At 48.9% G+C, this 25,039-nt stretch overlaps 1 protein-coding gene across 8 annotated transcripts in view; it reads left to right on the plus strand.

The window, feature by feature from the left end:
- TFEB (transcription factor EB) overlaps nt 1–25,039 on the plus strand; it is a 55,444-nt gene that overhangs the window by 6,280 nt on the left and 24,125 nt on the right. The window contains exon 4 of one of the 8 annotated variants that reach the window (XM_077904063.1): nt 3,321–3,398. The exons of 5 other annotated variants lie outside the window; for them this stretch is intronic. The gene's annotated coding sequence lies outside the window, so the exon portion shown is untranslated. Of the gene's footprint in view, nt 1–3,320; nt 3,399–5,888; nt 6,039–25,039 lie in introns of those variants that run through there. 2 more of the 8 variants (XM_077904066.1, XM_077904061.1) reach the window with 2 other exon arrangements.

Here is a 25,039-nt window from a genome sequence, read left to right on the forward strand (position 1 = left end):
GTCTCGGCACCCCCCTCTAAGACAGGTGCTCAGGAAATATTTGCTGCTTGCGTAAGGTGGGATGAGGTAGACGAGAAAGGACAGCACTGTCCCCAAGAGTCATGGAACAGGGGGCAGGGTCTAAAACTCCTGCCAAAGTCCTTGTAGCCAGAGTGGCATTGCTGGGATGTAGGGTGGGGTGGGGTGGGGGGAGTCCTCCAAAGTGGCCCTTCACGCCGTAGAAAGACCCACACTGTTATTTTACTTTCCTACCCCGTGGTGGGCAGGTATGGAATCACTGTTTGAATCGTGTTTCTTGCTAATAACAAAAATGATAAAACATGCAGGAAAAGTAGCAGTGCCCTTCGCCTTCCTCACCCAGACTGGAGATGTTGCGGAGGAGAGGGGGAGTCACTATTGGATGTAGGGGTATCTCCATCATCTTCTAGGAGGTCCTGAGCCTTGGGGTGGATCCTTTCTTGGAAGCTGGAGGAGTTGGAGCAAACCCAGAAGAGAGGTGAGAAGAGGCGGTGGCAGGGCCCTCAGCCCTGCAGGGAGGTGGCAGGATGAGCTTGGTGACTGAGCCATTCAGTCCACAGATGAACGGAACACTCCACCGTCAGCACCCTGAGCACAGAGGTCTGATCTGTTTTGTGTGAGGCTGTATCCCCAGCACCCAGAAGAGAGCCTCGTACACAGTGGGTGCTCAGTAAACCTTTGTGGAGTGAAGGAACTCGTGTGAATTGAGCCCCCATCAATTACCTAGAAATGAGGACACAATAGGTCTCTGCCCCACAGGCAGGGTATCAGCTTCACCATCTACTACTCAGGGATGGGTACACAGCTGCACAAGGAGGATTTCCCTGGCTCTGCCCGCCTCCCCCGCACCCTCCCCCCCTACTCTCCCCAGGATCCAGGTCCAGCTTCACTCTGGTTTAGGGCTGACAGTTTGTCCCTTCCTGTACAGAGTTTGCCAGCAGCATCCCTCCCCCTGCCCCATCCCTGCCCCAGTTCTACCAGTGGGTCCGTGGGGTGGGGCTCTGGTTTGTTTTCTCCTGTTTGCCAAGGGAAGTCACAGCCTGTCCTCTGCCTTGTTTATAATTGGTTTGGGGACAGCACCTGCCCCAGCCCCCCCTGCAGTCCCTGAGAGGTACAGAGTGGCCAGGAGGTGACACACTATCCTGTCCAGTCCCTGGTGCCTCTTGTCTCCTTCTGGCTCTGGCCAGGTGTGCTCTCAGCTGCCCCTGTGGCGTGGTGCTGGCTGGCTCTGCTGCTGGCAGGCTGGGGCTGTGGGGCTGGGAGCCTTAGAAGCTAGCTGCTGCTACCCCCATATTTTGGACAGTGGAGGACTGGGGCCTGGGGAGCGTGAGGGAGCCTTTCTAGCACCCCATGGCCTGGAGCACCCTTAGAGTCAACAGGCATGAATTGAGTACCTCTCGGGCTCCTAGCACTGTGCCAGCCAAGTGGGGTGGGTGGGGATGAGAACACGGCTCCTCCCTTAAAGCTGACAGCCTGGTGAGGAATTTCGGTAACCACAGAGGACAGAGAGAGGCCGATTGGTGTAAGATAATACAGAATTACATAGACATGAATGGAAATGTGTTTAAGCCTGGCCCTTCACTCTGGAAAGCATTCTTCCTTGTTCTAGAGTGAGTTTTTACCAAAGAGTTCATGCCAGCATAGGAGCTCAGCCCTACCCACTCTCTGGGCCCCAAGAAGGGCAGCTCTATTGTTCTCTGGATCCTCTTACCTGGGAGTCACCTCTACAGACCCAGGAAGCTTCACTCCTGGACAGAGTCCTTCCTTCCAGGAGGACTAGAGGCTACTGAGTGCAAGGGGAGACCACCGGGAGGCGGCTGGCCACCCACCTGCCATTCGGAAGCCCTGGGCCATGGAGGGTGTGCTAAATTAGGCCTAACTCAGATCTCCTTGGGCCTGCCTGTTGCTGCACCCTGGGACTTGACCTGGAATCTGGGGTCATGATTCTGCTCCCCGCACCGCCGGTACCTTCTTTCCTCCCCTCCTTCTTTTATACCCCACAGCCCCCTCCCTCTGAACCTCCAGCTACTTCCACTGCATCTGGAACATCGGCCCCCAAAGCATGTATGTCTCTCTTGCTCTCTCTTACCCTTCTCTCCCTCCTCTTTACTTCTTTTTCCACCTCCCATCTTCAGAGGGTGCCTTCCCAGCGTGAGCCCATGAGTCCTGCTGTTGGCGCCTGAAAGAATGGATGGTCCTGGGGAGAGTGAGACGGGTGTGAAGGTGTCCAACCTGATGCATCTCCCTGCCCTAGAGTAGCCAGGGGCTAGCGGTGGCAGGGTCATCTAGAGGTGGTGATAGAGGGATGGGCTGAGGGGCAGCCAGCCCTGGCCAGCTGGGGGTGCCCCTCCACAGATAGCCCCAAGCATCGCCAGATACTCCAGGCCTGGGACTAACTATAGATTCTCATCCAGTTTGTTGGGCCTAATTATAGTGGTTTTCAAAGCCAGGAGTGAGGAGATAATATTAGAACTTCTGTTTCTATTTATTTATATCCCACCCTTTTCTCCCCCTTTTATTGTGAAATACACCATAATGGCTGATAAGAGCATGAACTTGGATGTATGCTCTAATAAGTAATTGTAAACCCCCAGTAACCACCACCCAGATGAAGAAACAGAATGTGCCCTGCACTCCAGGGTCAGCTTACGCACCCTGCCTCTGTCATAACCCCCTCCCCCAGAGGTAACCACAGTCCTGCTCTTTCTGATAATCAGTTCTTGCTTTTTCTTATCACGGAACCACCGATGTCTGCAATCTTTATCAAAAGAGTTTAGTTTTGCCTGATTCCGAATTTGATACCGCTAGAATGACACTGAACATGGCCTTTGATGTCATGTTTTTTTCCACTCAACATTTCATTTGTGAGATGCACCCAGGTCACTATGCGTAGCTATTGTGTGTTCATTTTCACGGTGTACAGCGTCCCACTGTATGAACTAGCTCCCATGTTTGTATCCACCCTGCTAACTTGTGGACATGGGGTGACTTTCCTTTCTTGGCTACTGGGAACAGCACTGTAAAGAATATCCTTGTTTGTGTTGCCTGGTGCATTGATGCCTACGTTTCTCCTGAGCGCCTATAAGCCTGAATGGAATTGCTAGAGCACAGGATATGAGAGGGAGAAGGATAAGTAGACTCCACGCTCAGCACAGAGCCTGATCCGAGGCTCAAAACCACGACCCCGAGATCATGACCGAAGCCAAAATCAAGAGTTGGACACTCAGCCAACTGAGCCATCCAGGTGCCCCACCTTTAGTAACTATTTTGTTAAGTGGTTATACCAATTTATTCCTCACCAGTGGCACCTGAGAGTTCCTGTTGCTCCATATTCTAGCCAACACTTGATGTTGCTGGACTGTTGAACTTCTGCTGTGCTGGTGAGTGTGTAACAGTGTTTCATCCTGGGCATAATTTGTATTCCCCTTCTCATTTTTTAAACCTCTTTTTGTGGTTGTTTGCTGACCTGCATGATATATTCATACATTGGTATTTATAAGCAATTTATGAGAAAAGAAGCGTGTATACCTGGGATGCTCAAAATTTTGTACTCCTAGCAGTGTGCGGTCAAAAGGGCTGAGAGACTGTTGACAATCTATGATAAAATTAAATGCCAGGGAGGGGCTACAGGTTGGGAGGTAGGAAGATGGTCTTCAGAGGAGACCCCCAATGGGGCAACCTCTGGCCAGAGGGTACCAGGGCCACAGAGTACACTCTCGTGCCTTCAGGCCCTCTTGCCCGGCACATCTGGCAGAGGAGAGAGAAGGCTATATATAGGGCTAGAGCCCTCAGCAGGTACCATGCAACTTAGAATTGGCAGGTGCCTGTCCTTCAAGGTCTCCTAGGGCAGTAGTTCTCAACTGGTGGTGATTTTGCCTCGCAGGGGACATTTGGCAATGTCTGGTGACAATTTTGGCTGTCACAACTCAGGAAGTGCTACTGGCATTTGGAGGGTAGAAGCCTGGGATGCTGCTAAACATCTTAAAATGCTCAGGAGAGCCCCCCCTCCCCCCCCACCCTGCCCCAAGGAATCATCTGGCCCTGAGTGTCAGTGTTGAGATTGAGAAACTCCAATCTGGGAACAGAGCCAAGAAACAGATCTGCCTTGAGCTTGCTACATGGCCTTGGGGAAGTCACTTCGGTGCTTGAAGCCTCAGTGCCCTCCCAGGGACAGTGAGGGTAGCGAGGGTTGTTTCCCCCTCCCTTTCCTGAGACTCTCGTCAGGACTGGGGAGAGGGTACCTGTGTAGGCACTTTGGGAAGCATCTCTGCAAAGGGGCCTCTCTGTTCCTCGTAGTTGTCATCATCATCATCATCCTTATTTCCTTTGTGGTACCAGCCCCTCCCCCTTGACCAAGCTCCTAGTCCACTGAACTGGAGGTGTCAGGTGACCAGCTGTGAGCTCAGCCCTGGTTCCTGCTATTCTAGGCCTCAGGGCTTGGGGGAAAACTGCCCTGAGGGCCCCAGCCTTTTGATGAGGGCAGCAGAAGTGAGGGGCTCTCTGGGGAACCCTGGGGCCCAGGTAAAACCATTTCTGACTTTGTCCTTACCCGGGTGGGAGTCCAAGGTTGTGTGGGGCGATAAGAGATGCCTATCATACTCTTTATCTGAGGCCTCATTGCAAGGTTGGGCCGTGTGGGGTAGAAGCCAGAGGTCATTCCTGGGGGCTCTGTACCCCCAGGCCAGTCTCCTCCTCACCCACTGTGTCCTTCCAGAATTCCTATCCCAGGGAGGGCCCAAGGTTGGGTCAGAGTCTGGGTCAGAGCTCCCAGGGCCTCTCTGATCATCCTGTTCTGGGGTGCACTTTACCTCAGTGGCATTTCCGGCCTTCTCCAGGAGTCATGGCCTGTCTGAAATTTCTACTCTGTTCTCCCTTCTTGAAACATACTCTCATGAAAGGGCCTAGTAAACTCATCTACCCTGAGGTTTGGTGACTGACCTGGCTTAATAATCACCAGCCTTTTGGGATGCCTGGGTGGCTCAGTGGTTGAGCATCTGCCTTCGGCTTAGGTTGTGATCCTGGGGTCCTGGGATTGAGTCCTGTATTGGGCTCCCTGCTTCTCCCTCTGCCTGTATCTCTGCCTCTCTCTGTCTCTCATGAATAAATAAGTAAAATCTTAAAAAAAAAAAAAATCACCAGCCTTCCTTGACAAGGAATACTAGCTATCAGAGGTGGGAATCCCTTAGGCACCAGAAAGAAACACTGTTTGACAGGCTGTTAGAGAAGTATCTGGGGGCTGAGGAACCTCTGAAATCACATGTGTAGCAAGAACATTTTGTCACAAGTGAAAATTGTGTGGTGGCTCAGATCTTCCCAAAACTTCCTAGAGTAATCTTGGTTGTGGGGTCCACTTCAAAGTGGGCCATATAGGAGGACCGTGCACTGGGTGTCTGGAGGCCCTGGGAAGGCCCAAGGCCAAGGTAGCAGATGATATGGTTGGTCAGGAAGGTGGTGGATCATGGGGCTTCAGGCTAAGAGGACACATGTCTCCAGGAGGGGCTGGGAGGGTGTGTAGGTTAGGATTAGGCCTGCATTGGACCTAGTAGGGTTCCTGAAAACTCTTGCCTCTGTGCCTCTCCATCTTGGTGCAGGGGGTAGGATGGCTTGTGCCCTAAGGCTGGGTAGGAAGCGAGGTGGGGAGTGGGGCTGTCAGGGGCTCTGTCTGGGAAGAAGGAGGGCATGATAGGTGTCTTGGAGCTCAGAGTGGGTGAGATGGGGTGAGACGGGGTGAGATGGAACAGGAGCCTGTCTGTGTTGGGTAGTCTTGTGGGTGTGTGGAGCCTTCCGGGAGACTGTACAGTTCCCTCTGCTCTGTGAGTAATCCTCGGCCACACTTGCAGCTCCCAGGGGATTGTGCAACTTCCTCTGAGCTGAGGTGCAGGGGGCTGGGTGAGAAACAGTGCTGGGGAGAATGAGGAAACTGGGCCTAGAACCGGGGCAGGGGCCTGGCCCTGGGCTCTGGCCCCCCAAAGGAGCTGAGCTTTCCAGGCAGCTCCTTCCAGGGGACTGCCACTTCCCAGGTACTATGAGTGTGTGTGTGTGTGTGTGTTTGGGTGTATCTCCTGTTTTCGGGCAGGCAGGTGAGTGGGGATGAGGCCCCAAGGGCTGCACTGGCATTGGGGTATCTTTTGAAGAGGGCTGGGAAGATTCTGAGCAGGGTCAGGGTTGGGGAAGCAGGTGGCACAGAGGAGGGGTCCCTGGCCAGTCTCAGGGGTGGGTAATGGGGATAGTGGACAGTGAGGGAAACCAGGAGTCAGAAGAGCTGGTTCCTGCCCTACTCCTGCCCTGGGCAGTTGACCTAAGCACTCCCTGCCTGACCTCCACACCTCCAGGCTTGTTTGGAGGCTCTGGTGAGGAGGTAATGACATGCATAGCCTGGCACTGGCCAGGCCACAGTACATACCTCCTTACCCCAGGGATTGGGAGCAGATACTTCTCCAGTCCCCCTGCGTTCAAATCCTGGCCCTGCCACTCTGCCCCTGTGTGATCCTGGTAAGTTTAGCCTCTTGATGCCTCAGTGTCCTCATCTGTGAAATGGAGATGATGATTCTAGCACCTACTGTGTGGGTTCATTCTGGAGATTAAAAGACTTTGTTCATGTAGAGTGCTCAGAGCAGCACTTGGCACCCAGTAAGTAAGCGCTGTGTAAATGTGAAGATTTTCCTGATATATAAGCATGTTTGCAAATAGCAGAAAACCGCCTGGTGTTCGTGTGATTATTTTTGATGGCAAGGATTTGGTTGGCACTGGGGATGATAATAATAAGAGCTTATAATTCTCAAGCCTTACTTCATTGAAGCTGCTGTGCCAAGTGTGTGACCTGCATCAGCCCCTTGAATGCTCAGAGTCCCCCTGTGGGCTGGGTGTTATCATCACCCCATTTTATCGCCAGGGACACGGAGGCATAGGGGAAGTGAGTGACTTGCCGCAGAGCAGTTATATCAGTGAGGAGGGAAAGCAGAATGGTCCGCTAGAGCCCTGAGATGGACCCGCCGCCCCATCCCAGCCCCTCTTCTGGGTTCAGCTGGAGGTGGGTTGGTAGGAGGGAGCAGGGACTGCTGGGGAGGCAAGAGGGCTAGCTTTCAGGCCTTTGGCCCCGGGCTAGTCTCCAGTCAAGTAGCCAACTAACAGAGTCAAGTGACCATAGGGAATGGCTTTTTAGTGGTTGGAGTTAGAGTGAACTTCCTTGGCTGAGCTCCCTGCCAGATGTGGACTCAAGAGAGGGGCTGAAGACCCTCCAGTGTGGGGTGGTGTGGGCAGGAGTTAGGAATGTGGCTCCAGATTCAGACAGATCTGGCTTTCAATGCTGTCTGAACCATGTAGTGTGGGACTTTGGGCCTCAGTTTCCTCACGTGCAAAATGGGGGTAGTAAGAGTCCCTACCTCTTAGGGTGATGGTGAAGATCAGATGAGATGCCATAGTAAGGAGCTTAGCACAGGCCTGGCCCAGAGTGAGTGTCTGACGAATGGATGCCTTTACTAGGCACCTGTTGTACAGAAGGTCATGTGCTGGGCAGGGAGTTTGAGCCACACAGATCTCCCTAGAGGGCTAGAATTTGAACAGTGGATCAAGGCCACTAACTGGGCCTTAATTTCTGGCCATGAAAGCAGCTGAATGGGTCTCAATGAATATTTTTCTTTTTTTTCAATGAAAAAAGATATAGAGAGAATATCCAAGTGTACTGCATGATATTAGTCAAGTGTTTTGTGCAACTTATTTGTTTCAGGTTCGTGTGTGTGTGTATGTGTGCTATTTGTATATGTGTGTGTGTACACTGGGCCAAATAAAATATATTTTTCCATAGATCATGGTCAAAATATTTGGGGTCACTTCCTTAGAGATTATCTCCCTCTTGTGCAATGTTTATGGGAACACCTACTGAGTGCAAGACCAGCACCACATGCTGGGGGCCAGACTGGGGATTCTGGGCCCAGTTCTTGGCATGGCATATATGGGTGAGTGGGCCCTGTGGGAGGTCAGCAGAGGCAGAGGGTGAGGTGGTCAGGGAAGGCTTTCTGGGTGATGACATGCATTGGATAGGGACAGTGTGGGGTGACAATGCCTGGGATGAATGGTTGACTCGGGGTCTGGAGCTAGAGAGCCATCTTGGGAAGTGAGTGCTCCCTATCGGTAGAGTGCTACAGGGCCAGGCCTAGCCAGAAGTGCCCATGCTAGCTAGAGGAGAGGATGGGTGGGAGTCATCCCAGGGCACTGGGCAAAGGCTGTGCCCATCTTCCCTGGCTGAGGTGGGGAGGGGTAGAAGAAGACTCAGGATTACTGATGTTCCTCCCATCCCCACGACCTGCAGGATCTACAGTGACTCAGTAAGACCTAGGGCCCAGGGCTTAGCCATTTCCTCCCTTTCCCTGGGCCTTGGGAGCCTCCTGAGCCTTCTCCCCTCTACTGCCCCAGCTGGCTTCAGCGAATCTGGCCTGGAGCCTGGATCAGCCCTGAGCCCTGGTCCAGAGGCCAGAAGCTTTTCCATTACTTAAATCTCTGCCCAGAGCCAGTTGGGGCATCAGTTTCTTCATCTGTTAAGTGGGCATACTAACCCCTGAGCAGCCAGCCTTCTGGTTGGTAATGCTAATCTTGTGACCTAATATGGATAAGCCGGTTTGTAGGACGTTCAGAGGGCTCTCGGTGAGTAGTCATTGTCATTTCTAAGGCTGAGAGAGCTGGGAAAGGTCATGAACTCATCAGCTGCCTGGCTGGAGAGCCCCCCACCCCCACCCCATCCCATGACTTAGGGCTATAGGGCAGTGGTGGGGAGAGGCCTGTGACCCATGGTGAGCTGGGACTATCCTTGGCTCTGAGGGGAAGGTGGCCTTTTAGGGCCTCAAAGGATGACACCCAGGTCAAACCTGGGTCTGGGAACCCCAGTTTCCAGAGTCCTCCTCTACACCGGGCATCCTAGGAAGCCCAGCTTGAAAGTGTTGCCAGACAGAGGGGGCAGGGCCCTGGGACTGATTGGCAGAGGCCAATTTCCAGGAAGCCATGGGTGACTTCTAGCCTTCTGTGCCCAGAGCCCAGAGCCCAGGTGTGAGCTCCCACTGTAGAATGTGGTATCTAATGATAGGTCACATATACTGAGCACCTGCTCCTGGACACAGTGTTAAGCACTTTTATACATTTGCAAATTTAATCTTCACAGTAACTAAATACACAGCTCTTCCATTATCCTTTTTTATAGGTGAGGAAACTGAGGCCCAGAATGTTGAAGTCTGTCACTAGCCTAGTTAGTGGCAGAGCTGGGCTGAGGCCATGAGTTCTGGATTCAGATTGCTGGGGTTGAAATGTGGGTGGTATCACTGACTAGCTGTATGACCTTGGACACAAGTGACTGAATCTCTTTGACCATTAGTTTCTCGCTCTGAGAGATGGGGATCATATCAGTGCTTTACTCAAAGGTGGTTGTAAGAATTACAGGAGATAATGCAGGTGACCTGCGGCCCATAATAAGGGCCCAATAGGTATGATCTGCTTCATCATCTCTCCTGCCTGCAGCAATAACCTGCTGGGTGACCTGGGCCAGTTGTGTGACACAGGGTACTGATCCCTTCCTTGTGTCGGAGAGGAAAACTTCTCCTTTCTTCCCTTCTAGATTCTTTGGCTGGCCTACTAATGAAATTGACATAATACAGATTAATAGGAGAACATTTAATTTTGTATGTACAAGATCCCCAAAGATATGAAGCCCCAAGAAATGACCAAAGCAGGGAGTTCTGACACCATTTAGACAAAGAAACAATAAATTTGTGAAGAATTGACAAAACAAAGGAGTTTGGGCTTGGGGTAGCTCATTAGCAAAGAAGTAACAAGGTTTGTTTATACCGCCTCCTAGGCCCAGAATTCCCTATTCCTGGTGGTAAGGATGTCTCTCTGCCTCCTGATACGGGAGGGTACCTTGCATGTGGGAGATTTATTTCCTGCTCTCAGGGCATAGTGGAGGGTCAGATATCCTTCTTATACCTGCTGTCTCTTAAAGTAACTTTAATTCAAAATAACCAATATGCCAAAGTGGTGTCTTTTGGATGGCATATTTTGTTCCCCTTTGTTTTCACCCGTGAAACTTCCAGAAATTTCACAGTCTAGAAGCCGAGCTCCATTATTTAATTGAATTAATCTTGAAAATATGTCAGTCCAGTTAAACAGCTGTGTTTCATTTTAGGAGCTGGTGATGCATCTGGGCTCCTAAGGTTAGGCCTATATTGTGTGACAAATCAGGTATTTAGTAAGGCATTTTTATGGAAAGAAAAGACAAAGGTTAGTGATCAGAGCAATCTGTGATCCCAGTTTCTGGGTTTTGAAGGCAGCCAGTTGAGAAGGTTTCTAGATGTCAGGCTGGAAGCATCTTCAGAAGGAGTGAGGGTAGACGGGAAATCTGTTAGATTTTCCTGGTTTGCAGTTTGTGTCTCTGGGGATCTTTTCTGTGGGGCCACTACAACAATAGGCACGAAGGTTGCCTGTACAGAGGCGGTTGTGGCAATTCCTCTGAAATTTCTATCAAGTTGTTCACACTACATAGGGCTTTAGGGCAAAGGGAAGCTTTAGTTCTTAGTTATTCTTTGTTAAAAGTGGAAGGACAGCCACCTGGGTGGCTCAGTGGTTGAAATGTCTGCCTTTGGCTCAGGGAGTGATCCTGGGGTCTTAGGATTGATTCTTGGGCAGCCCTGGTGGCTCAGCGGTTTAGCGCTGCCTACAGCCTGGGGCCTGATTCTGGAGACCCAGGATCGAGTCCCATGTCAGGCTCCCTGCATGGAGCCTGCTTCTCCCTCTGCCTGTGTCTCTGCCTCTCTCTCTCTCCTCTCTGTGTATTCTCATGAATAAATAAATAAAATCTTAAAAAAAAAAATGCGACTTGAAAGTTAAAAAAAAAAAAAGGATTGATTCTTACATTGGGCTCCCCGCAGGAAGCCTGCTTCTCCCTCTGCCTGTGTCTCTGCCTCTCTGTGTCTCTCATAAATGAATGAATGAATGAATGAATGAATAAAATCTTAAAAAAAAGGAGAAGGACATTTGAGAGCATCCGTTTGGAGAGTTGTCAGCAAGTATTGGAGGAAACTAGAATTCAGGATCCCTTTTGTGTAAATAACTATAGTGTCATGAAAATAAGAATACTCACTAAGAGTCTACAAATTCTGGAGGCATCAGGCATGGAGTAAAAGGTAAATGTTTCAATTCTACTTACAAGGGTATAATTTACCAAATTGCTGTAAGTCATGGTTTTCCTAAGAAAAAAAGTTTTGTTTTTTTTTAAATCTGGAAAAAATTGAATATTAGAAGTCCAACAATGTTTTAAATTAAAAGTCATGGCAAATGGAATTCCAATAAAAAAATATACAAAAAAAGTCATAAAAATTATAATCATCTTTATTAGTTAATTCAGTTTCATGTAATTAATTTGTGCTGATGTTGACCTTTTAACAGTTTTATGAATCCAGTTTTTCCTTAGAGGTCTGTTAGTTTTTACCCAGTTCAGTGGTATGATCTGAAAGTTATCAGAAACCCATATTCTAGAGTACTTGTTGGAGTCCTTTCCATGAATCTTTCTGAAGATAAAACACTCTTGTAAAAGTGTCAGAGTAAAACAAGAACTTGTATAACTGACAAAAGACTTAAAAATGCCTATGGTTAAAGATCTGATGAGAGGCCATTACCATGTTATTGATGAGGATATTTGGTTATTTCTGTGACATACATTTTATGATAATAACTAGAATTACAAAGGATAAGATTATATTAGGACATATCAGATATCTAGGACTTCTATACAATTTCTGCAACACTTAAAACATATACCTCTACTAATACAATATAAAGAAGACTTAATGTTAACTTTCTTTGACAGTGCTTCCCATGTGATTTAACATAGTAGGTCTAATTAGTTTAAAATGCCCTCCTAATACCTTTTAAGTTTTGTTGTTATTTTTTTGTTTTAAAAACGGAGAAAGAACAAATCTTTCTAGATATTCCAGAAGCCCTCTGGAAAATCCCAAAGTTAGTTTGAGGTCCAAAGGACTTTAGAATTTGATTTGGGGGAAGTTTGTCAAATGATATTAAAAAAGACTTGAATGCTTGTTAAAAAGATCATAGATCATAATGAAACAGTACTTAATTATCCATTTAACCAAAATGACAATAAAAGATTTTAAAGGGAAATACAGAAGGTTCTAAGCAAAACTTAGCTTAATATTGAGTTAGACAGTTTTCTTAAGTAATCAAAGGACTGATAATAAAGATAGACTTAAAAGGTTAAAAAAAAAAGGAGGGGCAAAGAGGGGGGAAAAACATAAAAGTCTTAAAAAAAAAAGGAAGAAAAAAAAAGACCTTTTATAATCTCTTATCAGGAACAGACCAATAGTCCAAGAAAACTCTGTCCTTTTAGCAGTTTTAGTTTTATAATAGGCAAACTATTGATATTAAAGCTTATTTTTAAAAACCCTTATAATAACAATTTGATTTTAGCCAGATTGGTCACACAAGGTAAAATTCTCTCTCTCCTCTTTAACTTTTTAAAAAATGTATCCTCAAACCTCATACGTTTTCTAACCAAAAAAACCACACCCTACTTTTTTTTGCATAGACTTGTTTCCCTTACTATTTCTAGTAGTAATTACATACTTAATTAAAAATTTTAACCCTTAAAAATTTATCTTATAGTGAAAACAAGTAAATAAAGGTGAACTGTATGTAGTACCAGCAGTCTATAAATTGGCAAGTTTATAAATACATTTTATAATTTCTAGAAGCATGTGCCTTTTTAAATAGTATTTTAATGTGGCCAAGATGTGTTTAACAGACCCAAATATCTTTAGTTCCTCTGCAATAGGAAGACAACGTTAGATAAATTTATGTTTGGGGGCACCTAGGTGGCTCAGTGTTTGAGTATCTGCCTTCGGCTCAGGTGGTGATCCTGGGGTCTTGGGATCGAGTCCTGCATCATGCTCCCTGCAGGGAGCCTGCTTCTCCCTCTGCCTATGTCTCTGCCTCTCTCTCTGTGTGTCTCTCATGAATAAATAAAATCTTAAAAAAAAAGTTAAATTTGGTAATTAATATTTAATGTTCTATCTTATTTGTAAATCATATTGATATTCAATGAATTTCTATCATTTAACTTAGCAAAACTAATAATGGAAGTTATTAAGAGATTTGGGAAACTATTTTAAATTTTTAAATTTATTTTTATTTATTTTTAAGACTTTATTTGAGAGAGAGAGAGAGAGCACAAGCGGGGAAGGGCAGAGGGAGAAGCAGACTCCCCACTAAGCAGGGAGCCTGATGCAGGGCTCCATCCCAGAACCCTGAGATCATGTCGTGAGCTTAAAGGCAGACACTTAACTGACTGAGCCACCCAGGCGCCCTGGGAAACTATTTTTAAGTAGACGTACTATAAAACACAATTATTATTGAAAAGTTTACGTAAACCCTCTTATCCCATTCATCTATCTAAATTACCTGTTTTAAGCAGTATGTTTAAATTACCCACAAAAACTTCATGAGATGATAGACAAAATCAGACATCATCCCTAGCTACTTTTCTCACTGACAAACTTTGTAACATAAAACATAACCTTACTTGGGCAGTAAACCCTAGTAGAATAAATGTTGTATCTTTGCATCATAATTAATGTTCATAATTCTGAAGGCATGTCTGTTTTAATTAAACCAACAAGCTTTAACAAGCTTTTATTTCCCAAAGATTATCCCAGATCAGTGTGGAACTAAAAAAAAAAGTTTTTCGGCTTAGTTTTCATATTTCTGAGTTTTAGTATACTTTGTCCTTCTAAGTGCTTGTTCTTCACCAACTCAATAGAGCTCTTTTAGAGATTAATTTTGGCAAGAGCATCTGGTGGTAAAAAATTATCATATATCTACAGCATTCATATAGACACATGTAAATATATAGAGAGACACAAACAGAGACTTTATAGCCATTGTTCTAAAATTTTAGCCAGGAGTCAGGGGCAATGATAGGAAAATCACAAGTTCATAGAACAGTTGGATCCAAATTTTATTTCTGGCAGTTGGAACAAGTTTGTGTGATACCACAAAGGCACAGAGAAAGTATCTAAGTCTATTCCAAGGAGTTTTGGGGTATATTTGCCTCTTATCAGAGGTCAAGATTAATTGCCATTTAAATTTTACCTACTTTTTCTTAAGTGCAGGATAATTGTTTCCAATGTCCTGATCTTTTACAATATCTACAAGCATTTTGAGATGATTAAGTGAGGTTTGGGGATTGGTAAAGATAGGTGGGATTTGAAGTGTGTCTGGAGCCACATTTCTGGCTTTGTAGAGGCCTGCAAGACAAAGAGTCATTTCCAGCTCCCCAAGGACTGGATTGCAGCCTGAATATCAAGGGGCTGACCTGTCCATCCAACTAAATTTGCTTCTTTATATCAGGGAAATTTTCAACTGAGATGGGAAAATTTCTACGTCCTCGAGATTCAAGCTTTAAAACAGTGTGTCTAAAAATCTATCTAAAGTGTTTAACAAAGGCCTTCTTGGACCAATTCACCTTAGAGGGGAAAGCCTCTATTATTGTTCCTATTACTGAACATCGGCCTCCAGCTGATTCATTTCCTGATCATTTGTAGGAAGGCCTGGGAGAACTTCTAGTCATCTGTTTTCTCTGTGAAGGAGGGGAGGGGTGCTTTTCCCTGGGAGGCCATCTGGCTTGTCTGATAACTATAGTATAATCATGGATGGAAAGAATGCTCCTTAGCAGCTAGTCAAGGTCCCTGAGTGGGGTTGTGAATGACCACTAATGGTTCTCATTCTTCTTTAAATTTGGTAGGATCCACCATTTGCTTCGAGGTGGATGGAACTGAAGGGTATTGTGCTGAGTGAAATAAGTCAATCGGAGAAGGACAATCATCATATGGTTTCACTCATACGTGGAATATAAGAAATAGTGAAAGGGATTATAAGAGAAAAGAGGGGAACTGTAGGAAAAATTAGAGATGGAGACAAACCATGAGAAACTCCCAACTCTGGGAAACAAACGGTTGGGGAGGGGAGGTCAGGGGGCAGGATGGGGGTAACTGGGTGATGGGCACTGAGGAGGGCACTTGATAGGATGAGCACTGGGTGTTATACTATATACTGGCAAATCGAACTTAAATAAAATGTAAACAAAAAATCTGTAGGATCTTCTCAAAGTGGAGACAAACGGGCTTTGTGATTTCATCTTGTTGAAAAAGTCCTTAAGGCTAGCCACCCTATTCCCTTGTATGTTCTTTTTAATTTGATCTTTCCATAGGTACAGGTATTTAGGATAAATGTTAGTTATTTAGGAGGCAGTTATTTAGAATGAGAGGTCTCAATTTGGTTGTGTGTGTGAATATAGAAGTTTGTCCAACTCAAAGAATCCATGGTCATCTTTAAGGAGGATCTTACATTAACCTTAATGGCAATTCAACCCAAAGAGCCTTTTAATTGGTTAACCATGGACATGGGTGTGTGTGTGGGGGGGTGTTCCTAAAGAGGGCGTAAAGGATGCAGCCCTTATGAGATCCAGGAAGTTCACCTAGCATTAGTCTAAGAAAGCAAACACCTGTGTCATCATAGGTGATAGTAATGGTATAGTAAAAATGGCATCTCTGTCTTTCACAGGAACATTGAATGTCTCCAGTTACAGACCTGCTAATTTGTGACTCTGGGTGGGTGCTATTAGAATGAGACTTTAGCACTACCAAGACCACATACATTGAGATGACAAAGGCCCTTGATGGATTGGGACCTCTTATGACAGATTCTCCTGAGAGTCGTCATTGTCAGACAAAGAGAATGTTGCTTGTGGCTTTGTCTCTTAGAACTCCTGTCTATTCAACTGGCCATCAGACATAGGCCGGGACATGCCCTTTTCTGCTTATGGACACTAGAGAGAATATTCCCACTGGTCACAAAGCCAAGCTCTCGGGATATAGAATAAGATGAAAGGAAAGGAGATGTCTGCTTCTCTCCCATATGACAAACATCACAAAAGAGACAAAAGAAAACAGTGACAATCTCTGGTTGTCAGAGGATCAATAGAAAACAAAAGTATTTATAACACATTTTTACTAGAGTCCCCATACCCAAGGAACTAGTTTACACAAATATTTTCTCTTCCCAATCTAAATTAGAAAAGAAAAGGACTTACCACTCTTACTTTCACCAGACCCAGCAGGCCGAGATCTGGGAGACCAACATGATTAAGAATTTTTACCTTCTGCTGTCTGCTGGCTCCTACAAGTAGTCCCAGAATCTCTCAGCTGCTCCCAATGTGAGCATTGTCCAGCCAGGGAAAAGAAGCTCCATGTCGAACACCAAAAGTATAGAGGAGGAAAACTTTTCCCTTCTTCTCTTCTAGGTTCTTTGGCTGGTCTAATAATTAACTTGACATAAGATAGATTTGCAGGAGAAAAACGACTTTAATTTTGTATATACAGGAGCCCCCAAAATATGAGGCTCAACGAAGTGGCCAAGCAGGCAGCTTTTATACCATTTAGACAAAGAAACAATAAATTTGTGAGGAATTGAGAAAACAGGGGTTTGGGCTTGGGATAGCTCATTAGCAAAGAAGTAACAAGGTTGTTAATACCACCTTCTAGGCCCAGAATTCCCTATTCCTGGTAATGAGGATGCCTCTCTACCTCTTGGTACAGGAAGGGTACCTTTCACATGGGAGATTTATTTCCTGCTCTCAGGGGCACAAAGGAGGGTCAGAGTGTCCTTGTACCTGCTGTCTTTTTAGTAACTTTGATTCAAAACGATCAATATGCCAAAGTGACATGTTTTGCTTTCCGTTTCTTGTCCCTCTCAACAGAATTGTTGAGGATCAATTGGGATGAAAACACTGAGTCAGTTCTGAACAGAAGTGCTAAACTCCTTGAATCCCCAGGGCTGCCAGGAATTTGGGGGTGGGGGGGCTTGCCACTAACTGCAAAGCCCCGATGCATTTTGTTTGGGCCTTCTTCAAGCTTTCATGTTTCCTGCTGTCCTTTATAGGCATTTGAATTGGTGACACCAAATCTACTCCAGGGAACCCCAGTCCTATTTCAGGGTTTCCCCAGATGTGTCTGTGGAAGGGTTTGGTGGTCAAGCAGGTATGGGATAGTAGGAGTAAAAAAAAAAAAAAAAAAAAGCAAAATGGTTTTCTTTGCTGCAGGACTTCTCTGAGCCTTTGACATGCTGATAGTTATTGTGTACCTCCAATATGTGGTTGTGATATACTGCAGGGTATCTCAAAGGCCTGGGTTTCAAAGCTCAATTTCCAGATGGAAAAACAGACCTGGAGTGAAGCCTAGGAAATGATTCCCCAGATCATGCAAGCTGGGACTAGATGCCAGGGCTCCTGACTTCATGTGCTCTGCCCAGGACATCCCCTCCTTCTACTCCTTCCTCCTTTCTTCTCAGAGAAATGTTGTATGTAGTGATGCTCCCTTCTGGAAGGCTCCTCACATTTTGCTGGCCCTCTAGTGGCCCCAGCAGCACTAGAGGGTGTCCTATTCCCTTTGGGCATTCATTGATGGGAGATGGGGCTATGCCCAGCACACAGGCTCCAGGGGGCTCCTTGACCGGCTAATGGATGGCAATAAGGCTGCATCCCACTCTGGGGGCCCCAGCCAGTTAATTGGGTTTTCTGAGTCCCAGTCTTCTCAACTGTCATGAAACGCATCCTCTGGCTTATCACCTGGAGTGACAGAGGTTCGGCTCTGACACCATATGTGAATGGTTCATGTACAGATGCTGACAAGTCTATTCTTATCATTTCTGGGCGCGGCGGGGGGGCAGTGAGGGAAGCACATGGGAAAAATGAGGGAGACCCTGGGACTGTGGGATCTAGCACGTTGGTACCCCTAAATCCCGTCTCAGCCCCTACGCGTGCTGTCTGCCCTTGACTGTGCTGCTGTCCCCCTCAGGTCCCAGCTCCCCAACTACCTATGAGGTGGGCTGGTCCCATTTGGCAGGTGAGCCAGGAGGGGAGGGAGCCAGGGCACCGTTTCCTACTTTCCTGTGGGGTAGTCGGTGTTCGGGTTGGGGAAAGAAGGTCAAGCATCTCAGGGCCTCAGCCCGGCTGTGCCTTGAGTGGGATGGCCTTCTCCAGCCCTGCTCACTCCTTGATACCTCCCACCTTTCACCAAGGGTGGCTGGTCACCTGGCCTGTGGGCTGGGAGGGTGTGCAAGCAGGTCCCTGTCTCCGTCATCCCAGCAGTTAGGGTATCGATCCCCTAGGCCCTCTGTGGACTGGCGTGGGCTCTGAAGGAGAGTCTGAGAGGTTTACCAGGCCCAGTGGGAGGTGGGAAGAGGTGGTGCCTCCCTGGCAGACTGTCCTCTCCCGGAGGGCTGTTTGCCTGAGTTATTCTTAGCACTGACTCATTATAGGGTCTAATTTTAGCCCTGTTTCTATGTGTTTCCAACATCTGGTGCAGCCAGGACTGAAGGGGGTGTGGGTGGCAGGGGCGACCCCTTTGGGCATTGCTGGGGACTGGAGCCACTGGCAGGAGAGCGCGGACAGAGTCTTCTCCTTCCCGCACCTGTCACAAGTTGAAGCCAGGCACGCAGTAGGTGTCCTATTTGTGTGTGGGCCTTGATTGCTCTGCCACTATCTCATCCTTCCAGCTCCAGCTCCTGTGGGGGTGGGGAAGGGGGGTGAGTGTTCCAGGCACCCCCCTGCACGCCCCCTCCAGCATGAGCTAACGGTGTTCATCAGGTAGGCTTTCCCATGCCCCTGGCTCCAAGGTTCCAGTTGGCTTCTGACTCCTGCAGTGAGGGACCTCAGAGGAAGGAGGCAAGCCCCAAGCTAGGGCCCTTGTCATAGCCCCCATTATAGGGGAGGAGTATAACTCAGTAGTTAGGGGTGCAGCCAGATGGCCTGGGATCCACTCCTGGCTTTGCTGCTTCCTGGCTGTGTGACCTTGGGCAACTCATCAGCTTCTTTGTAACTCGGTTTCCTTATCTGTGGGATAAGGATGGGAGTATAGTGTTTTGAGGACTAAGATAAGAACTTTGGAAGTGATGAATAATAAGTGCTATATGAGGAGGTAGTGGCATTCTTACTACTTTTGTTATTATTACTAATGAGAAGCTCTGTGTGTGTCCTCTTTGTGTATTGGAGTTGGACAGGGGTCTTCTCAGTTTTCTGAGTGAGATGAAGCTAGGGATGGGGCTCAGAAGGAGTGGTTATACCCAGGCATTGTGATGGCCGTGATTTCTGTAGGGCTGCAGTAAGGGGTGGAGGGCATACAGGTGGGTTGGAATGCGGGCTTTACCCTTCACAGGTTGAGTGAGTCACTTAGCCTTTGTGAACATCCATTTCTTTACCTGCAAGATAGAGGTGATAGTAGGCCGTAGAATTTTTTTTTTAAGATTTTATTATTTATTTATTTATTTATTTATTTATTTATTTATTTATTTATTTATGAGAGACACAGAGAGAGAGAGAGGCAGAGACACAGGCAGAGGGAGAAGCAGGCTCCCTGTGGAGAGCCAGATGTGGAACTCATCCCGGGGACCTGGGGATCATGACCTGAGCTGAAGGCAGATGCTCAACATCTGAGCCACCCAGGAGACTGTAGGCCATAGAATTCTTGCCAGGAACACGGTGGGAGCTGAATCCGGAAGACTTTTGGGGGGTGGTGCTACTGTGTCCCTTTCCTGTGAGAGGGATGTAGTGCCATTGCCTTGGGAGTCAGGGAGGAGCAGGTGGCAGGAGCCTTGCGATAGGGGGCTGTGGCCCTGGCTCTCCCTACGCTGTGTGATCTGTGCACATTACTGGCTTCCCCTGGGCTTCTGTAACGCAAAGAGACCAGAGAAAGCTGGTTTTGAAACTCTTCCTCCAAACTCCAGGGAGTGATTTGGGGACTGTTTGAACTCACAGGGTGGGGAGGCCCCCAGTTGGAGGCCAGGTGCTCTGGCCCTCCCCCATCCCGGAAGAGCTACTTTACCATCCTGTTTTACATATCAAGGTTCTAGGTAAATTTTATCTGAAAACAGGGTTCTGCTGCTAGAAACAGCCCAGGGATCTCTGGTGGGTGACTTCCCAGGCTTCTTGTCCTCTGATGGGCATTGATTCTTGGAGGTGACCTGTGCAGGGGGGGGGGTTCCTGAGTGCCACGGGCACTGATGCTCCTGGGGTGTAGGGGTACAGAGGGGGCTGCCAGGCTGCTTCTCTGGACCAGGTGTGAGTGCTGCCCTGGCCTTGCTGCCTGCAGGACACAGGTACCTTGAAGACAACACTCAAGCCCAGAAGCAAAATCTCGCAGGAGGGAGTGAGAGCTGGGACAGGCAGCTGCCACAGCACTGGCTCATCCTAGGTGCTCACGAAATAGTTCAGAATGAATGAAATGGTACCAGTGCAGTATCCCAGAAAAACAGTACCTCTCCTATGGTGGCGGGTCTTCCCCTACCCCTTTGTCTGCCTTCTTGCCATCACTCCATCTTCCCTGTCCTCTGCTTTGTTTGACCAGCCTGAAGCTGCCCCAGCCCTGGGGTCTAGGCTCAGCCCTGCTCATAAACTTGAACAAAGACACTCCCTCAGTCGGAGTCCCAGCTTGACCATTGGTAAAATGAAGGTGATGGGCTCAGTTTCAGAAGGTCCTTTCTGGGGATGCTGGGGTGGCTCAGCGGTTGAGCATCTGCCTTAGGCACAGGTCGTGATCCCGGGGTCCAGGGATTGAGTTCTGTATCGGGCTCCCCACAGGAAGCCTGCCTCTCCCTCTGCCTGTGTCTCTGCCTCTCTGTGTGTCTCTCATGAATAAATAAATAAAATCTTTAAAAATAAAAAATAAAAAAAGAAGGTCCCTTCTGGTGGCCAGTCTCTGTTCTCAGGGCAGGTCAGGCACATGTGTGTGTGCACACACACATGCACATGCTCATATGGCTCCATGAAGTGGGCCTGGCTATGGAAGGTCCCTCTTCCCAGCCAGGCAGGAGCCCCCTCAAGTTCTCCTGAGGTGAAAGTTGGGATGCTGCAGTGCTCTGAATGGGGCCCTCAGGCTCTGATGTGCTGGAGTTAGGGCTCAGCTGGGGACGTGGGGGCCTGTGGGTGGGTGTGAGAGGAAGGGTGGGCATCTGACTGTGTCCCCTGGGTTGCAGCTGCCACTGTGACTTTCGTGCATGACCTTCTGGGAGTGTGGGCGGCTGCCCATAGGGCACATGTTTGTGCGTTCATGCCAGGGTGTGAGGGGGTGTGTGAATGGAGGCAGTGAGGGAGCACGGGCAGTTATCTCCCGTTGCCGGGAGCTGCCAGGGCTCTGAGCAGAATGGAAAGTGATTTCATGCAAAGGATCTCTTTGGTCTCTGCATTTTGGCCACAACCCGAGGTATAGGTTGGCCTGGCTTCCTTCCTTCCTCCAACAACGGGCCAGAGGCCTGAGCTCCCCCTCCACAGGCCTCAGGGGGAGGAGACTGCCCTGATCTGCAGTCTGACACCTTCTCAGGGGGGTTTCGGGAGCCGGTCCGCACCTGCAGCTATAGGAGTCAGTGTGGGGACTGGGAGGGCATCCAGGCCTCAATTCGTGGCACTATGTAATCCCCTAAACCAGAGGAAGTAGCCTGCGGAGGCCCAGGCTGGGATGCTGTGGTCATTACCCTGCACCAGCCCAGTGGTTTCCCAGCTGGAGAGGACCTGCCAGGGAAGGAAGAGGAGAGGCTCCACCTGCCCACCGTCCCTACCATCCCAGCTGCAGCCTGCTAGTGACTCATTCCCCTGGGGAGTGAGCCAGCTTCTCTCCCCTGGGTCACTCGGGGCCTTGGTACAGAGCCCAGGGCCCCAGCAAGATGGAAGGGGGGTGGGCAGTGGGATCAAGGCTCTCTTTCTGGGGGAGAGGGTCACAGCAAACTTTTCTTGCCCCTTCTCCTGGTCCCACAGACTACCTTCCCTTTGCTCATAGCAGAGGTCACAGCCCCAAATTACATAATGGGTCTGAAATGCCTCACAAGCAAGAAGCCCAGTGGAGCAGCTGGACCCGGGACTCCCTAATTCCCCAGGGTCCAGCACTTAGCATGTCCCCATTCCTCTGCCTGGGTTCATTGAGGGAATGGGTGGTGCCTGCCTCCCTACCCACCCCCCAACAGGGCTGTCCGTGCAGCCCAGGAGGGGTGCGAAGGCCCTCTCCAGAGAAATGAATTCCTGGCCTAACCCCAGATGCCGGCCTGCCCAGCTCTGCTCCAGGGTAACGCTGGGTATACACACAGCCCCATTGTACGCCTGGGCTCTGTGCCCGCCATGGGCCTGGCACCAGTTCTATCAACAGCAGTGGCTCCTCAGTTCCTCAGCCCCCCTGCCAGGGCCCAAGCCATTGGGCCCCTGGTGGGGAGGAAGGAGGACTGGTGATCAGAGTGGTAAGTGTGTCCTGAGTAGAGGGGCCAGGATCATTAAGCCACTCGAGGAACTAAATGAATACATTGGTTTCTGTCATCATGTGTGAGGTACAAGCAGAGAGCATTATCCCCCATTAATATCAGTTACCATGGCATTGAGAGGCATCGGTGACTTCTCCAAGGTCACACCACCAGCAAGCGGTGGAGCTCACGTTTGAGCCCAGGGAGCCTTACGGCCAGAGCCTGGGCTCTGCACCACTTACTTCCACGTCAGGAGTCAGGAAAAGGCAGGCCTGCTTTTCACTGCCCAATGTTGGGGACTTGTGGCAGGCCACTTCTGGAAAGTTTATGTTCCCAGGGTGAAAGGGGGCCCAGGAACATTAGAGCCTAGTATCTCTATGTGCTCGTGAAAAGTGTGGTAGTTAAATTTCAAGGATGTTGTAGGAGGCTAAGTGGGCAGAGCAGGCCTCCAGAGCTGGCAAGCAGCTCTGTGCCTCAGTTTCCCTGCTCCACCTGCATTGTCTCTCTCCTGTGCTTCTTGGGAGAGCACGGGAATGTAGAGGTGAGATGTGGTGAGGGCGGGAGCCTGGACCCTCACACTCTTTCCTTATGCTCCACAGACTGGTGGGAAAGCCCCTCTTCCCCAGTCTAGATGCCCCTGCAGGCGGGGCGCCAAGGCTTCCAGTTACTTCTATTCTGAGAGTCCGTCCTGAGCTGCCCCATCTCCTCAGGTTTCCCAGCCCGAAGGGACCTCTGAGGCCAGGCAGCCTACAGAGGGGCAGCCTGGCTAGGCTCTGATGGGGGTCCTGCTTCTGCCTCATGGCCGTGCCCCTCAGGGCAAGATGGCAGGTGCCCAGACACCACTCTCATGGGGTCTGTCCCATTTCTTACTTTCTGGGCTCACCTTTACACCCTGAACTCTGACCCCTGGGACTGGGCAGAGCTGAAAATCCTCCTTTTTCTCGGCCCACCCTCCTTGTACCCTGTTGTCCTGGACACAGGGTCTGCTCCCCTCCTTTGGTGGTGGCTCAGCCCTCTTAAAAATGGCCAGTGCCCACAAGATTGTGCAAGGCCAGAGCTAGGCCATGGGGACAGGTAGGGGAGAGAGAGATTGGAAGGGGACATGGAAGCCAGCTCCCTTCCCACCCTACCCCAGAGCCTTGTCTCCCTCTGCTGGGGCTCATCTTTCCCCGTTTGTGCATATATGCTGTTCCCACCAACAAGCCAACACATCTCCAACCAAGTGGACGCATCCATGGGCTCCTGGACGCGAGCAGGGGTTGGACACTCTGTGGAAGGGGGACAGTGCAGGGGAGCAGCTGGAGGCCCAGACTGTGTTGGGGAGAAGGAGCAAGGCTGCTCCTCAGCTTGGCCCAGGGCTGTGTAGGGAGGGCGTCCTAGGTGCCTTGAGGCCTGGTAGAGAGTTTGGCGGACTCGGTCTGGCGGACAGTGGGGCACCATGGGGGGTGATGGAGCAGGGTACGACTTTTCCTTATTGCTCAGTCCATTTTGTTTCTCTTGTTCTCTCAGGGCTGTTTTCTTTCTCTGTTTCTCCAAAGACAATAAACCCTTCTCTCTGCAATTCAGCTTCATCGGTCTGATTCCTGCTCACCCCCTCCCACATGTCCAGTCTCTGTTCTTGGCTTCCTGGCCTGCTCCCCATGCCCTGCTTTGTGTGGCTCTCCCTCCCTCTCCCAAGCCCCTGACCTGCCTTCCCTAGGGTAGGGCTTGGGTGGAGTTGGGCCTTTGAGGAGTGGGCTGCGGGCCTGGTGGGGACCTCACAGGGACCTGGCATGATGAAGACTCAGCCAGGAGGATGCCCCCTCGTTTTTTTTTTTTTAAGATTTTATTTATTTATTCATGAGGGGCACAGAGAGGCAGAGACATAGGCAGAGGGAGAAGCAGGCTCCCTGTGGGGAGCCCGAGACAGGACTCAATCCCAGGACCCCAGGATCATGACCTGAGCCAAAGGCAGACATTCAAGCACTGAGTCACCCAGATGCCCCAGGATGCCCCCTGTCCTGACACAGTTTACTGTCCCCTTCAGAGAATGACCCACCCCCAATAGCATGGCTAAGGCTCATGAGGAGGATCTTACGTTTCATTTGTCAACCTGATAGATAGAGATACAGATTTCTCTAACAGATGAATTAGCGAGTGATGGGCCTTCATGTTGTTACTCAATGTAGCAGAAAGATATGGACTCAGATGGGAATCAGCCTGCAGACAACTATTGTGTCTTTTCCGTCTCCCTTCAGGCATCTATCTACTATTTCATAGATGCATCCATCCCTTATATCCATCCATGCATTTTATCCATGCATCCATCCATGCAATCCATGCATGCAGGCATCCACCTATTCGTCAGATGTTTATTGAACACCTATATTAGGGATTTCACATTTAATCATTACAGAAATTCTCCAAGATGGCCACTCTGCTGAAGGTCACACAGACAATAAGCAACACATCTGGAATGTTCCGCTCTACCTGCTTCGAAACATGTGTCCTTAGTGTGGGCTGAAGTGGCCTTCCTTGATGTCCTCAGCACCTAGTTCTTAGTGTGGAGTGTGACAGCCATGTTATCGAATGAATGGGCATGCTGAGGTTCTGGAATGCTGGACTGATAGTTCTATCCTCATTGCAGCCTAGGGGTGGGAGGCAATGCAGGACCTCTAATTCTCTTGGCATTTGCCACCAGCAACCTCATGAG

This window comes from Canis aureus, chromosome 7 (assembly GCF_053574225.1).
Source record: "Canis aureus isolate CA01 chromosome 7, VMU_Caureus_v.1.0, whole genome shotgun sequence".
In the NCBI taxonomy this organism is placed as follows: Eukaryota; Metazoa; Chordata; class Mammalia; order Carnivora; family Canidae; genus Canis; species Canis aureus.